This window comes from Rhipicephalus microplus, chromosome 5 (genome assembly GCF_043290135.1).
Source record: "Rhipicephalus microplus isolate Deutch F79 chromosome 5, USDA_Rmic, whole genome shotgun sequence".
Classification (NCBI taxonomy): domain Eukaryota; kingdom Metazoa; phylum Arthropoda; class Arachnida; order Ixodida; family Ixodidae; genus Rhipicephalus; species Rhipicephalus microplus.
The window spans coordinates 3464639-3482539 of NC_134704.1; positions in this window are offsets into that span (position 1 = coordinate 3464639).

Sequence of the window (17901 nt, forward strand, 5' to 3'; positions counted from 1 at the left end):
CACAATAAAGCTACTCAAATATCAAATCATCCACGTGAACACAACAGACGTAAGAGGCATCCAGGATCTTGACTTGGAAAAAGCGTTTGACAAGATCTCTCACGCACACAACCTAAACTCCATTTCAGAGCTTGGATTGGGCGAAGCTTTCCACCGATAGGTCAGCTCCTTGCTCGAATCCAAGAAGGCAACGCTCAATATCGGTAACCTCAAGTCTTCGTCCACAGCACTCGGCCCTAAAGGCATGCCGCAAGGAGCGGTGACATCCCCGCTTCTCTTTAACATCGCTATGCGCAAGTTGTCCACATTGCTATCTAACGTCAAGGGCATCAGCCATACGCTTTACGTTGATGATAATACCATCTGGTGTCCCGGAGGTAGTGAAGGGGAAGTCGAGACTGCACTCCAGGAAGCCGTCGATCAGATGGAGCTATTTCTTGCTGGCACAGGGCTGAGGAGCTCCTCGAGTAAATCGGAGCTGCTTTTATACAGGCCCAGTAGAAAAGCAGCCAAGCCAAAAAAAAATGAAAGCCTTTATCAGAGGTGGTCATTGTACTTCACACCGGAAGTGGCGCCACCATTCCGAGAGTGGACGCTATGGGAGTGCTGGGCATGATTATAGAGTCGCACGGGTACAACGGACAAACCATCACTAAAATTTCAACGAAGACCGAGAACATGATCAGGTTGATTTAAGGGCTTAGGACAGAATGGGGGGACTCAGAGAGGATAATCTACTGAGGCTCTTTCATGCATTCCTCACGAGTCATAACATGCGTTGTTGCCATGCACTCTTCCTTTGGATTCGAAAAGAAGCTGGAAACTCTGATCAGAAAAAACATAAAGCGGGTGTTGGGTATCCGCGTACCGACAAGCACTGAACGGCTTATGCAGCTAGGAGTTCATAACACCCTAGATGAGATCATTGAAGCCCAAGAGGCTGCACAGCTAGTGCGCCTGTCGTCCATGCCGGCTCGTAGGAAAATTCTGTCCATCCTAGGTCTCAGTCCAGCGCTCGTAGAGAATCACTGTCTTGAAGTACCGGATGAACAGCATACTGCCATTCAGGTCTCTCCGTTTCCTTGAAACGTCCATCCTCAGCACAACGTAGGCAGGCGCCGGGCTAGTGTCATCACACTTCTGAAGAGCATCATGAACGATCCTAATTCAGTGTGTTTTGTCGATGCCGCTCAGTACGGTCGCTCAGCTCGGTTTTCTGTCATGTCATTCACGAACTCTACTCCCTCAAGAGCCAAACAGTTGGCGGTAGCTTTTGCCCTTTTGGATGACAGAAGATCGCAAATCTTCACTGACTCAAGGGCCACGGTCAAGGCTTCCGCTTCTGGTTCCGTATGTAGCGAAGCATTTAAAGTACTTGAAAATAGGACACTTTCTCCACATACCATTACCTAGCTTGCTGCATATCTTGAACCCCTGCTGGACTCTCTAGTAAACCTGAATGACACTGCTCACTCCCGGGTGCGCGCACTAACCCTCCGCGCTTGGTGATGATGATGATGAGGATGAGGATTATACAACATTTTTATTTATGAAAAAAACAAAGAAAAAAAGGCGTGAGGGGAGAATGTAAAGAATGGTTTCCCCATTCCAGGACAAAACTGGCTGCTGCAGCTCGCCAGGCTTGATCCAGGAGACCCCTTTGGGTCTTCATGTCAGGTCGGGCGAAGACGGCCTCCCAAGGCTCCCCCAGTAGCGTGAGCATATGAGGTGACTGAACCTCCGTAGGCTCGCTCCGGCAGTCCCATGTGACGTGTTGCAACGTTGGTCGTGCCTTGCACCACAGACATTGGTTTACATATGCATTGGAGTTTAAGGGATGTCACCTTTTCAAATGTGGATAGGTGTTAACCTAAATTTGTCTTAGCTGGCGAGCTTCGTCAACTTTAAGTGATTTGTGCGGTGGGGCATACCGCTGTCTTGTTTTCCATTGATGCTCGAGTATATCACGTGTAGTGCAAGGTTCATACTGGTTATCATTGTCGTTGTTGACTCGGTTGCTCAAATCAGGAGCGAAACTGTGCACCAGTGCATCACCCGAGATACACTCGTGGCCTGGGCACCAAGTTATAGCATGGTCCTGTATCAGCCTGGCACCTAGTATTTTCAAGGCGATATTCGGTAGTGCAACATAGAAAAACATTCTGCAGGCTTCCTGGAAATCAGACCAGACCAATGCGGAGATGTTTTCTGCCTCTTTAGTTCAAATAGCTGGCGCAATCGCCACCACCTGTGCTGTCGCTGTACAGGTTCTTTTAATTGACGCTGTGACATTTTTAGCGGTATGCGGCTATATTTGAACTGCTACTATAACAAAGCTCTCATTTAATTTAGTGGCATCGGTGTATACTACTTCGCGGCTTTCGCCAAACTGTTTTTGAAGCTGGCGAGCTCTAGCTTGTCTTCTCGCCCCATGGTACAACTCATGTTTCGTGGAATGGGGCAAATGGTTATGTGCTGGCGTGTTTCCCTAACCATAGTAGTAATGTTCTTCCGGCAGTATTGTGGTCTAGTGGGGTATCCCAAGCGAGTGAGGGTCTTTCTGCCTACTATTGTAAGGCATAGTCATTCCTTCTGCAAGAGAAGTGTTACTGCCGCACGCTCTTGGAAAGTGTTGTACACACCAAGCGCTTCCACTTTGTCATTCGGTGCATTAAGCGGTATACCTAAGGCAGCTTTGCATGCTTCCCGTATTATCAAGTCAATCTCTTTAATTTTCATTGGTGTGAGCTCCTGATATGGTAGTCCATATGTGACTCTACTAAGGATGAGGGCTTGTACCAAGCGGCAAGTTTTTCCTTCGTTTAGCCCTTTGTCCTTTCTTGTTATTCTATTAATCATACGAGCAATGTTTATCAGTGTACTTTTCGGCCTTTTGGTTGTATAGCTTGCTCTTTTGTTGCTTTGCAGCCATAAGCCTAATATTTTCATCGTTTGTCTCTCCGGCAGCGTTTGATCTTCTATGATTAGTTGTATGACTGGTTTGTTGCTGTAATTTCTACCACAAACGCGAATAAATTTGGCTTTATCTGTTGCACATGTCATGCCATTATCGTCAGCAAACTTCTGGACGGTGTTGATTGCTTCTTGTAAAGTCTGCTCCTCAGGCTTCTTTCCCAGCGAGCCTTTGTTGACCGACAGAGTGATATCATTGGCGCAGAGCGCAAATTGCAGGTCAGATATTCACTCCAGCTGCTTTGCTAGTCGATTCATCGCTATATTAAAGAGGAGTGGAGAAAGGACTGTGCCTTGCGGTGTGCCTCTATTTCGCATTGGAAATTTTCTGGAGCGTATGTTCTCCATGCCATTGGTTGCTGTGTGGTTGGAAAGAAATTATTTGACATAGCCAACTGTTCGAGCACCACAATTCAATAATTGAAGTTCTTTCAGTACAAGTCTATGAGAGATTGAATCAAATGCCTGCCTCAAATCTAGCGCAGCGACTACGTTCTCGCCTCCAGTGGTTACATTCTGAATCACTTCATCTTCTATTTGCAGGAATATATACTGCATGGATAAAAACTGTCTGAATCCATACATGTTGTGAGATAGATAATTATCTCTTCCTATATATTAAGAAAGTCTGGTGTCCAAAACCATCTCAAAAAGCTTGCCTAGCCATGATGTCAACAATATGGGCCGAATGTTGTGGAGCGTTTTATTCTGTTTAGTTTTTGGAATAAGAAATATGTTGGCCTCCTTCCATTGGCTAGGGATTTCCCCCTTCCCAAACTTTTTCGTTAAAGTATTGGGTAATTTTCCAAGTTGGTCATCGGTCATATTTCTCAACATCGCATTCTTTATTCCGTCCTCTCCCGGAGCTGAATGCCTTTTACGCGACATCGCAGCCGCGAATACCTCTTGCTCACTCATCGGGGAATCTAGGTTTTGATTTTCAAAACCCTTATATTCTAGATCCTGTAGAGTTCCCCCCTCTTCCAATGTATTTCTCCCGAAGGATTTGCAGCAAAGCGTCATCATCCCCTTTGAATTCTCCCGCTAAAGTTCGCAATGTTCTAGTTGTAGTATTTTTCGTGTTCATGGGGTCTAGCATACTTTTCAATATTGCTCACGTTTTAGTTGCAGAGAGTGTTCCCCTCATCGAATCACAGAAGGTGACCCAATTACTGGTCTAAAGCTCTCGGGCATATTCATTCGCTTTTACGGACAATTGCAATGTGCGATTCTGGTTTTGAGCTTTCTATTCAATCTCCACATTTTCCATCTTTTGATGATACTGCGCCGGCCTTTCCACAAGTCCATGAGGTAAGGGTCGACTGATGGAATTCTTTCATTTATTTTGATATGCTTGGTATTTAAGCTGTACGCCGTCCTCGTATCGTCCACCCAGTACTCTAGTGTTTCTAGCGGCTGCTTTGTCACCGGACACTGCCTGCAGGCCTCCCAATTGGTTATTTTAGCAATCTCATACGACCTTTCTAGCTTCCGAGTGGAAGCAGAAAAACTGATTATGAAGTGATCACTCCCCATATTTTCATCAAGATTTTTTCATGATAAGCTTTTAATATTGTACATGAATGTTAGATCTGGATATGTGTCCATGCAAACACTATTGCACGGGCTTGGTCGGTAGAACTAGCCTTTGGTGGTAATAATGGTGGTAGAACAGAAGGGTGAAAGGCAAATTCGCTGGGCTCGTCTCCACGCATGTCTAAAGTGAAAGTTAATCATATTGGCACGCACCTTGTTAACTTAAAAGTACGGGTCAAGCAATGAAGTGTGCAAGAATTGCCAGAGTTGCGTTTATAGCGTGGCGACATCTAGTGACCGCAATGTTCTGTTGTGACATTGAATGGAGCAGTTGCGAACTGGAGTTCATTTATGTCTCGACAACTGCGCGCCCATGTAAAATATTTATTGTCATGTTCACAGTGACACCTCTAGTCTTCTAAACATCACAACAAAGAAACAGATCGCGGATGTCAACCTGATGTAAGTACGTGCGCGAAGTGAAAACGTATTTACGGCCACATTTTCTATGCTCCACAAAAATGGAAGCTTTGTTGACACCTCAGGAATAAAATAAATGAGTAGCATTGGTTCCTTTTGACCCTAAACGTATATCTCTGTGAATTCAAGAAAGAAACGCTACAAATAAGCGATTTCACATGCTGTCTTGAGATTTTTAATCATGCCACCATCATCCACCAAGCTTCCATCACGCGACCGTCATCCACATTGCTGACCAAGCTTTCCACCAAACACGTTTTGCCTCACCACCATCAGCCGCCGTCACCACCACGCGCTTATTGAGATTCTAGTAGGGAAAAGAGCTAGAAACCACACCTGCACGCGGATTGGCTGCTTCAGCACAAGACGCTCTGATGTCATATCATAGCAACGGGAGGTGAACGACAACTCGACCATGCCGCTGCTTAGTATTTACTTTTTTTTTGCGCTTCGCGCTTTCTTGTTGTGTCAGCTGTGCGACTGGTGCTACGGTGCAACAGCGTAATGCAGCAGCGCTGCTGTGTTTTGTCTCCTCTCGTGTTGTTCTGTGTATTGCGTGCGCGCTGTGTAAGCTTAGTTTTAAACACGTAAAGATTACGCCGAAACGACAGCATGTGCGGGGTCATCGCGCGTACGCTGGCAGAGCCGTATGCTTTGCTCACGCTTATCGCGACTGTGGGATGCCGCTTCAAATGCAAGGCAAATTTTTCGTTGGCTGTGAGGAAGGAAGTCTGCGCCAGACGAGGTGGCGAAGAATGTGAACCACTGATTGTGGACTCAGCCCACCAGTACGCTGCCTGGTCCCAGAGGTTTGTTAAAGTGTATTGTAATTAAGCTTACATTGCCTGCTCGACACATTTATGTTTGGTTGTCATGCAGAGTAGCGGTTCTCCAAAATCTTCCCCATGTATTGTATCTTTTTGTGTTATATATATATATATATATATATATATATATATATATATATATATATATATATGTGTGTGTGTGTGTGTGTGTGTGTGTGTGTGTGTGTGTGTGTGTGAGGCGCTGTATGCACTACGATATGCTGATCTAGTACAGACAAGCGAAAAAAAAACGAGATGAAAAAGCCAAAGATAGTTTGAAACAGCTTTTTATTTGTCTGTGCGTTTGTCATTGAAAAAGTGGTTATAAACTAAGGCTTAAAAAGAAGAACATTTGTTGCTTGCAATACTACGTAGCCCGAGTACGGCATACATACTAGCAAAGTCCTTCGATGATACTAGGCATCACTGTGCACTATGCAAGTAATGCATCTTAAAAGTGTAACGAACGTTTAGCAGTCTCACTGTCTAGTGTGCCCATAGTTTATATGGAATAACTGCTTCATACCTCTAAATGCTCCAGCTCAAGATCTTCAACTGTCTTTTACTTTGCAACAGTGCATGAATGAAGGTTGAGGTAATTAGCGTCAGCTGCGAGCAAAACTGCTGAGCTGCCAGCATTGGCTACATTAGAGAGAATAAAATGAGGGAAAGGCAGGGAGGTTAACCAGAACATGGAGCATCCAGTTTGCTACCCTGCACTAGGGGAAGGGGGAATGGGGAAGAAAGATTGGAAAAAAAGCGAAGAGGGAAATAAACGCGCGCGAAAAAAAAGGGGGGGGGGGAGCTGGGGTGCTACAGTCTATACAATAGGCCGCTCCCACGCAAAAATTCAGTAAGGCCTTCACTGATTTTCTGTGAGCACGCAAATCATGTCGTCTTTCCAGCACTGATTGTTCAGACAAAGGTCTGTCGTCAAGGCGAGCTAACGCAGCAGCTAGTTGCCATCTTTGCACGCTGTAACGAGGGCAGTGACAGAGAACGTGCTCTATAGTTTCATCGCTGCCGCAATGACCGCAAGCAGCACTGTCTTCCATGCCGATTCGGAAGGCGAAAGCTTTGGTGAAGGCGACACCAAGCCATAGTCGGCAAAGCACCATTGTCTCGAGTCGGGAGAGTCCAGATGGAGGCCGGAGCCGACGAGACGTGTCCAGTCTACGCAGTCGCGTGTGCCGTAAGCACTCGGTGTTCCACAGGGATTTTAATTCTGCATTAGCGATTTTTCGGATGGTCATTGCAGCATCAGTCCTTGAAAATGGTATAGATTTTTCTTCACCATCTTCGTGTGCTGATCTGGCAGCTGCATTTGCATGTTCGTTGTCCAATATGCCACAGTGACTTGGAAGCCACTGAAACGTGATTCTGTGTTCTTCGTCGAAGAGGTGGTAAAGCAGCTCTCTAATTTCCAGCACTAGTTGTTCATGAGGTCCCCGGCGTAAGGCGAATATCAAACACTGTAGTGCTACCTTAGAGTCCATGAACACGCTCCATTTCTTGGCTTCTTGGTGTTTAATGACTTGAATTGCGCTACGTAGAGCAGCAAGTTCCGCAGCTGTCGATGATGTCTGGTGGGATAAACGAAACTTCACCATTGTCGCTGTTGCAGTAAAGATCACCGACCCTGCAGACCCATCCACTTTAGTTGAAGCATCAGTTTATAGATGAGTATGGCCACTGTATTTCTCATATAACAAAAGAAGAGAAAGCTGCTTTAGCGCTGGAGACGAGAGCCGGGCTTTTGACCCTATGCCTGGAACCGTGAGTTCAACATGTGCACAGGCCATACTCTATGGGGGAGTTGAAATCCTCGATGGAGTTGTATATCCCGTAGGAATGCGTGTGCGATATGACAAGACTGTCTGGCAAATGAGGCACGAGGTCGGGCTTCTGGCAGTGAAGCTAGATGATGGGCAGGGGCACGAGTAAGATGCCTCACGTGTGCTCTGAGCACTTCCATCATGATATGCGTCTTTAGCGGGTAGTCATTAGCGATCTCGATTGTCTCAGCTGTTGACGAACATCGCGGTAGCCCCAGACAAACTCGCAGAGCCATGGCCTGGATGCTTTCTAGAGTCCGAATGTTGGTTCTACAGGTGTTGGTCAACACAGGCAAACTGTAGCGCAAATAGCCAAGAAAAAGCGTCTTGTACAATTGCATCATTGCATGTACTGAAGTCCCCCAGGTTTTTCCTCCGAGATACTTGAATAAGAGCAATTTCTGTCAGCCTCTTCTTCAAGTGGGCCACATGTGGGCCCCAGCAGAGGTCTCTATCAATGAATACGCCTAGAAATCTGTGCGTCCTGACATATGGTATGACTTGCCCATCGATTGATATAGCGTATGGTCTCATTGGCTTTCGACTAAAAGCAATCAATGCACATTTCGCTGGCGAGATTTTCAGACCCTGGTCCTTGAGGTACACTGATACCAACGTCACAGCTTTCTGAAGTCTTGCGCGTACCTGAGGCCTTGTCACGCCAGATGTCCAGACGCAGATGTCGTCAGCGTACATGGATAACTTGACCACACTTGGTAATCGTTCTACAAGACCAATGAGAACGAGGTTGAAGAGGGTTGGACTCAAGACGCCACCTTGCGGGACTCCACGATGCATTGGGTGTTGGGAAGTTGGACCATCTGCAGTGTTCACAAACAAGGTCCGCCCTTGTAAATAACTGCGTGTCCAACAATACAGTTGCCCGCCTAGGCCCACTGACTCAATGGCTTCGAGGATGGCGTCATGTAGAACGTTGTCGTATGCTCCTTTTACGTCAAGGAACATGGCTGCAGATAGTCGTTTACCTGCCTTTTGTTGCTGGACATATGTGACGAGATCTATAACATTGTAGATCGAACATCGGTGACGGCGAAAATCAGCCATGTCGTTCGGATATATCTCATAGTATTCCAGGTACCATTCAAGCCTGGCCAAGATCATTCTTTCCATTACCTTTCCTACGCAACTTGAGAGTGCGATCGGTCGGTAAGAGGCAATGTCCAGGGGAGATTTGCCAGGCTTAAGGATCGGTACCAAGCGGCTAATCTTCCAATCTTGCGGAACGACGCCAGCTTGCCAGGAATCGTTGAAGATGTTAAGGAGTGCTCCTCGTGCCCGTTTACCAAGGTTGCACAGCATCTTGTATGAGATGTCATCCGGGCCAGTTGACGACGACTTATTACATAAGACGAGCGCCGCATCGAGCTCCTGTGATGTAAACGGTAGATCCATGCGTGGGTCCCGTGAGTGAGGGATATGATTCACTGTATGTTGGCTTGTGTACGCTGTCTGGCCCACGGTCATAGCGCAGAAATCTTCTGCTACCTCAATTTCATGCCGGCGATGAAAAAGTGCAAGGGCTTTGAAGGGAAAACGCTGCTCTGGAACAGAACGTAGGCCTCGCACAATTCTCCATATCTGAGACAGTGGTTTATGAGGATCTAGCGACGCACCAAATTTCCTCCATCGTTGGGCGTCTAATTTGTCAAGGCGCCGTTGTATCTTCTTTTGGATGCACCGGGCTGTCCGTAGATCGTCTGTGGAATTGGTGCGTCTGTATCGTCTTTCGGCACGACGGCGTATCGCATGAAGTCGCTCCAGCTGGAGGTCATATTCAGAGTACTTCGAAGAGCATATTATTGTGCGCATAGTCGCATGTGCAGTTTCCTTAATAGCTTGCTGAAGACCATTGGACAGGCCTTCTTCACAAGCATCCTCAAGTTCAGTTTTGAACACACTCCAATCTATTCTTTGTGTTGTGGTAGAGGAGTACGTGTTCGAAATACCTTTAATCTTCAGGTAAGTGGGGATGTGGTCGCTTCCGTGTGTTTCAATGTCGAAAAAGCACTTTACCCGTGTAGCAAATTGGCGTGAAATAAAGGACAAATCAAGGCAGCTGCTATATGTAGTGCCTCGTAAAAACGTAGGAATGGCGTCATTCAGAAGGACGAGACCATGGCTGGAAACCAATGATGCTAGACGTCGTCCCGTTGAATCAAGCCTTGAGCTTCCCCAGATGGGATGATGCGCATTGAAATCCCCGGTGATAACCCACGGACCCGGATGTGCCCTTAATATGCCGTCTAGCTTGTTGGCGTCGAAATGACTTGATGGGGATATATACACGCCTAGAAGTGCGAATGTCACCTTTCCTTTATTAACAGACAAGAACACATACTGATTGCCGTCGTCAGGTTGCACTGGCTGGACGACGTAAGTAAGCTCCCGGCAAATAAATACAACAACCTTGCTACTTTCGATGTCACTTGAAGAGAAAAATGACTCGTAGCCGGATAATCTGATTGGGTGCGATAATTTCGGTTCACATATAATCATGATAGGAAATCGGTACAGATGAACAAACTGGCGAAAATAAGATATGCGAGATGTCAGACCTCTTGCGTTCCACTGAAAAATCGACGCTTCTCTGACCTCCTGACGGAACGACTTGTGATTGTCGGCCATGGCTTTACTGGAGGCTTGCAAGGACCGGACTCAACGCGTCCAGCACCTGTAGGCCGCTCCTAGCAGTTGGCTTGTCGGAAGACTTCTGATGACACTCACAATGGATCGCAGCATAGGAATAATTTGACGATCTGCTTTTGGAGCCTCGTCATCAGCAGCATTGGCTTTCACTGGGAGCAGAGAGCGGGAAGGCTGCTCGGAAGGCCGTGCGTTCGCAAGCACCGGCCAGTCTTCAGGGGAAAGAGGCTTCGCCGGTGGAGGTATTCTTGTACTCTCTGGCTTTTTACTGGATGTTGATGGTGGTGTAGACCGAAGTGGTGCATGAATATCACCATGACTGGAGCGCTTCCGTCGGTGGCGACGTCGACGCTGGATTTTCTATGAAGCTTCTCTGTGGGTGGAGTTATCCCTGACCATTACTTTCAGGATACCCATTTCTTTCTTGAGTCTTGGGCATTCCTTAGACGTGGCCTCATGCGTACCTCGCCAATTGCCGCACCTATAAGTTGTTGCACTACAGGTGTCTACCGTGAGCGCCTCCGCGCACCGGGGGCATACGGTGGAGTTCGCACAGACGCCCTTGACATGACCGATCTTGAAACACTTGTGGCACTGAAGCGGCTTTGGGACAAAATGCCGTACCACATGCCGGAAATGTCCCACCTTGACGTGCGTAGGGATTGAGTCGCCCTCAAAGGCTATCTTAACGCAGCGGCTGTTCCCGGGGCGGCTTATATGCTTAATGACCACTCCTTCGTACGCCGGTTTTATCAGAATGGGTAGATTCGTGTTTGGGATTGCCAAGTCAATGTCGTAAATGACACCTGCAGTGCAGGTCCCAATCATCGGTACGACCGCTCGTACTTTGACATCTCCGAACTCTGTCATCATTCGAAGCTTCTCCAGCGTGTCTGCATGTGCTGTGTCAACGGCTAAAACGTTCTTACGTGTGTTTAGCCAGACCTCTTTGATTTCATTCTGTGCTATTCCATCGAGAACATTGGAAATGGCTTGCCTGTTCAATTTTCGAAGGCTGGCGGAAGAATCCACGGGCATGAAGAGAATGGTATGCGGCCAGCGTTCACTCCTTGCCTTCACGGTTGACGTGCTTGCTGGTGATGACGTCTTGATGAGCCTCTTTTTCGCCCTGCGACTCATCACAGACACGAAGCTGCCATCTGATGAGTCGTCGCCGTCGACTGAGTAGATGTCCGTGTCTTCACTGGAGCTGCACCAAGAGCCTCGTTTCCTTGCGGAGCTTACAAATGTTGAGCTGTAGCCAGACGGGCCAGCAGTTCGTTCTTCGTCCATGGGCACAAGAGCAGGAGCATCTCTTGAGCCGTCGCTGGTGATGGACCATGAGCCTTGAGCCACAGAAGAGCTTGAGGGCGCTGACATTTGACCACGTGGGCCTGTAGAAGTCGCCGCTGCCATCGCCACAAGGCGGGACGCAGAGAGCGTCCCAGGAATCGTGGAAAATATAACGAAAAACAGTTAGTAGTGACAGACGCGTTCTATCACTAAGTAACTTCGTCGTCGTCCCACTGGCTACATTAGCATGTTAACATACTTGTGTGAAAGTCTGACAGTCTAGTTACCGTGTACTCTAGCATTATTCTATAGTGGGCTATATGCTGGTTAGCATGTCGCCCTTTCTCTCAAGCCCTAGTTTTTTAGTAACTTTTTTTTCATCTTGAAATTAAGATCACACCTGGAATTTAGTTAGCTTCCACGCCATCGCCAACACAACTTTTATCGATGCTGTGGGTGTTATAGGGCTGTCGTATATTACCTGTACTCTGTTAAAAAGCGCCCCACATTTACACTCATTGCATTTGTTTTTATATTTATTGCATGCACATCACCACAGAAGATTGAGCTAGTTGACTGAGATTCAGCACGAAACAAGGTGAGGCATGCAGACACACACACCAGAAAAGAACAAGGCAGTGAAAATGCAGCTGTCAACTGAAAAATCACAATGTGCCCTTCTAGTGAGCAACCATTCCGAAACAAATGAAGGAGAATTAAAAATACCTCAAAGGAGGCCTCAGAGTTGTGCAAAACATGTTCTAGACATTGCCTCTGCACTTGAGGAATCTGAGCTGGAAGTAGTCCTTTATATAATCAAGACTGTTGCTAAACCTTTGATCGAAGCATTTTAATGTGCGCTTGACCTTGTGTTTGAGTAGCCATTGTTGAATGCGTAAAAAGAAAAGTCCATGAGTTCGTCAAGTTCGAACGTAACTGTTGGAAGAAGTAAACAAGAAAATACGTTTAAATATTTCACCCATGCATTCTTTGTTGCATGGGCTAAAGTATATATGGTATTAACATTGCTCTTGCAGCCATCGATAAGCTTTCAGCTAAACGTTCAGCTGCTTCAGCATTCTTTCACTGGGGTGCTATTAGTTCAGAAGATCGAAGGATCATTTGCACTTGTCATCGTGATGCTGCTGCTTTAGTAAAAAGAAGCACAATCTTTGGAGGTCGTGTCCTGCAAAGCATACTGGGGCAAGGTGCCCAAAGTTCTGCAAGTGCGGGGTCAAGGATGCAATGAGGCGCCAAGAAAGGGTATGCACAACACAGAGGAACGAAAACGCCAGTAAGAATGACTAAGCTTTTTCTGAATGTCAGTGGAGGAAAGGGCAGGGGCATCAATACAGTGTTATTAGATCAGAACACGGAAGTGTCCACTAACATAGACAGAAATAGGCGACGACAGCACAAGCCCTTACATCCAGGTAATCATTTATACACAAAATTGCACTATATAGGCACTTCCTTTCCTGACGTCAAAAGACTGAAATGACAACATCAAGTGTGCATGCTCAAAAACTGTTACTTGGGATGATAAAATATTGAAAGGTGTGCAACACAACAACCATTGTTATTTATTTAACATTACTGCCAATCTCGTCAAAGAATAAAGTAGGGAGGGCATAATAAAGTGATATTTCTTTACAGATTATTATTATTATTATTATTATTATTATTATTATTATTATTATTATTATTATTATTATTATTATTATTATTATTATTATTATTATTATTATTATTATTATTATTATTATTATTATTATTATTATTATAGAAGCAGTCACAAGACTATGCGCAAGCCAACAGACAGGCTGAAATTTGGATAAAATTTTGAAACCTGGTGTGTCAAGTCCTATCTCTCTCGAAAGACAATGCACTTTGTCTTTCCCAATTGGGAAAGATGTTGTTTCTAGTAGATGCCGTCAAATTATGACGTCACAGCGATTGGCGACACGCCTTCTCACGCCTAGCCGTGTGTGGGTTAGCTGTGTCTGGAGGAAAGGTGTGGTGAGAGTTAAGCTGAAGCTGGGTGCTTGGACCTTTCTGAGGCCTCCTGGAAGAGGCAACATACCCTTGGCCCAGGCTTCACGTAGAGAGCACTCCTGAGCTGACCCACCTAAGGAAAGCCAGCAGGCACCTTTTCTAGTCTCTCTACACAAATCTTCGTCTTTTTTCTCACTTTTAATGTTTCCTGTATTCTAGTCTCCTCTATTTGATTTCAATGTTCCTTGTGGCAACAATTATTTAGTGTCTTATCGAGCCTTGGGTATTTAGATATTGGATAATAGTGGCGGTATACAGCTGACGTTTGCCGGGTCTTGAGACCTGTAGCAATTCCATATTAGTCATGGCAGTAGGTGGCCACCACTGCTGCTGAATTTCGAAACCATGTTATTGCAGCAACTTTCCCACACTTTACATATTGACCTATCAAAATATATTGCACCAAAACAGCATTTAACCTTATTCTCTGCTCCAACCTATATTCTATTTCACAAGCTGTTGGGAGTGCAGCCAAAGGTAGAGCTTTCTCGTCCAATCAGGGCTGTGGAGGCACAGCAAATAATCCCTGAAATATTTCAGCGATACAATACTATTTTGCAAGCTACACACACAGAAATTGAAAACACTATCAGGATTGACTGTTTGAAAGCATCCATAGTGTTTAAATTATCGGTGAAATTAAGAGATACAACCCGCACGGAAGCATCTGTGCGGAGTCTATTGTGAGGTGTGATGTGCCGTTTCTTGTAAACATGGTGTCACCTGAGTTGGTTGTGTCGGCGCCAGACGCCCCTCAGGCTGAGTGACCAGCAAGCCATCCTTCGAATGTGAGCGGTATCCCCAAGCTGGCCGTAGATAGCTTTAAATATTCTTTAAGTGTTTCGCATCGAGTGCGGAGGCAGTTCAAGGGAAGATGCACTTACTAGGACTGCAAAACGGGCCCAGGTGAGTGATCGAATGCTAATCGGTGGAAAACCGATACAGTTGTAGCAGAGTCGTTATTTTACAGGTACTCTGGTTAAGTGCAAGGTCCACTGGCACCAGCTGCAGAGCTTCTCCTAACGGCAAGATGGTCACCGGAATACAGCTTGGCCATGATTACGGAGCAGAGCAATACGTTTTAGAATTGCTCGCAATATTGATATTTTTTAATACGATGTGCAAAATGCTGAGAAATATGCTTCGAAACATAAATAGAAACCCTAACCTATGCGGAATGAGGTGGCTCATGAAAAGAGGCGACGCTAGACGAAATAGCGAAGTTCATTAAACATCTGATTTATAGAGGGATTATTCACACCACGGGCAACCAACTATACTGGAGCACCTAGAGGCTCTTATGACACACAAAAAAAATTTGTGAGAGAATTCAACAAGTACCCTTCTGTCTCACGAAATACCGAGCATTGCTTCACTGCATGGCATGAGCAACGAAGCATCACGTTGGTCCCGATTTTCTTTGTCTATGTTAATGAAAACATTTTGTACAACATTTACTAGTTTTTATATTGTTTCTGAATAATTTGTATTGAAGATGTATATTCTCAATTTTGTTTGCCTTGAATATTTTTACATATATATATTGTTTATTGCACGGTTTACCTGCTGGCAACCAAAAACTATACGCTTTTCACATTTTTATTCATATCTAAAATATATTTGTTGCTCCACAACATATATTTTCGGAAAGAGCATTTCATTGTGCAAAAGCTTTTATGCTGCAATGCGTGCTGGAGTACTTTTCAAACTGGCAAAAGCGATCTTCCCAAGACATCTGAAAAATAAAGATTTTCGCACGTTAAAGAAAACGTTCAACAAATAATAACTTCAAAACCAAATACCCTACAGCCAACGTTCGTCACTAATAATCGATCAGAAGTGGGCAAGTATGGAGGACTATTAAACAACACAAGCATCTCGAGCTTCCCAATTTCGCGTTAGGAGTGCTTTAACCTGCTCCAGATATGCATTTTTGTGCTCCAACAGCAACATGTCGCTGCTCCAAATCCTATTGCAGCTGTATCACACCTGCTTTTGCAGCACCTCTTTTAGCGGTCACCAAGGTAAATGCGCTGGCTCTTGTTTCTTCAAGCTTGCCATTTATATAGGACATTTTTCACAGTTTGGATCGAAGTACAGCATAAGTTTCCGATATCTTGCCTCCATAAGAAACACAATTTTTTTGTATTAGTATGTAACGCTTCTAATTTGACTGGTGACTGTATAGGTTGTAATGGCCACTGCAGGCTGGAACATTTATTTGGAGGTTATGTTTCCAGACAAGCTTCATCGGACATTTCACGTGTAGCTATTCTAGTGGGTGTACGACATGTACCCTTACTGTACCGCTCCTCTTGCAAATGAGCCCGGATAAGTGCAACATTGGATTGCGCGATTAATCTTCTGTGTCTGCCGTTGCATTTGGCTCCATAGTTTTGTACAACCACATACTGCACAGATATGTTCCAGCACACCTTTAAACGTGGTTTGGTCGAGTGTAGTCTATGTCAGCCCTGCTTGTACATAGCATCAATACTGCTTTCATTGAGTGCAGCACATATATCTTCGAGCGTAATTTTTTGTGTACACCTGCTAAAATGAATAAAAGTATTACATCGGCCAGGATTGCCAAGAGTGCTATAACTTCTGTAGGGTGATTGAGTATAAAAGTTAGTTCATTATCGTCATCAGTGTAACTATGCCCACTGCAAGGCAAATGCATCACCTATTGTTAGTTTATGTCAATAAAAACACTAGTAGCATAAAGAATATACGAACAATATCATTTGGATTGCGACAATATGTGAAATGGTACAAGCTTTGTCAGACTTTCAAATCAGAATTCCGAGTATTGCCATAGTTGTCATAAGTCATACCACACAAAGTTGTATAATCTTTTGAGAAGCTGATTGTCTTTTCAAAGCGCAATAATAGCCCTGGCTGCCAGTCACTGAAATGCAGTAAAGGTAAGTTTTTATTGATTCTGATGAAACTGGTTCAGCAAATGTGTCCGTTGGCTCCATTGGCAGCCAATATTGTCACGGGGTCGTGACGTGGCCGAAGACAGGAGACTTCGTGTTGGGATTTAACTGTTTATTTGGGCGAACCTGTGCCCGGTTAACGGAAAGTCCAATTACAGCAGCAGTCTCGCACAGATAGCAGTCTCGGACTGATAGCGGTGAACGGAGCGTCGGCCTTCGATCAACAACTGACAAGCGGAGAAGCGCGTCGGCATTTATACTCTTGCCGTCGAATGTTCTAGCGTTATCGCTGGCGGTGGCGTAGGTTCCCGAACAATCTGTACCGTTTGCACAGTGGGCGTGATCTTATCGAAATGATCTACTACAGTGCGGAACCTTCTCGAAAACTGCAGGCGCGGTTCGCGCTGAGAATCGTGTGGTGTTTTGTGACGATAACAAAAACTGGGAAAATGGAACGTGGCATTGCCCCCCTCTGAAAAAAGGCATCGTCCCGATGCTTTAACTAAAGATGAAGGTACAATAATAATGCAAGATCGTACAATGAATAAATTACGATACAACAATAATACGAAAAAATACTGTTGCAGTTTGTTAACGCGCATGAAACGGCTTGAGGCGCGCGACATGGACGACTTCAGGTCGCGATCGGCATCGTTGAGAGTTCGTGATGCCGTCGGAGACAACCTCGTAATCAAGTGGGCCGAGACGTCGAACCACCCTGTACGGTCCGAAGTACCGTCGCAGAAGCTTTTCACTTAGTCCACGTCGGCGTATCGGCGTCCACACCCAAACACGTACACCGGGCTGGTATTCCACGAAGCGTCGTCGAAGGTTGTAACGGTGGCTGTCGGTCGTCTGTTGATTCTTGATACGGAGACGCGCAAGTTGTCGGGCTTCTTCGGCGCGTTGAAGGTACTCGCTCACATCGAGGTTTTGTTCGTCGGTGACGTTGGGCAACATGGCATCGAGTGTCGTTGCCGGGCTCCTTCAGTAGACCAATTTGTATGGAGATATCTGCGTCGTCTCCTGCACCGCCGTGTTGTATGCGAAGGTCACATACGGAAGAATGGCGTCCCACGTCTTGTGTTCGACATCGACGTACATTGACAGCATGTCGGCGATCGTCTTGTTAAGCTGCTCGGTGAGGCCATTGGTCTGTGGGTGGTACGCTGTCGTCCGGCGGTGGTTTGTTTGGCTGTATGCCAAGATCGCTTGAGTTAAGTTGGCAGTGAATGCCGTTCCTCTGTTGGTGATAAGGACCTCCGGGGCGCCGTGACGTAGGACGATATTTTCGAC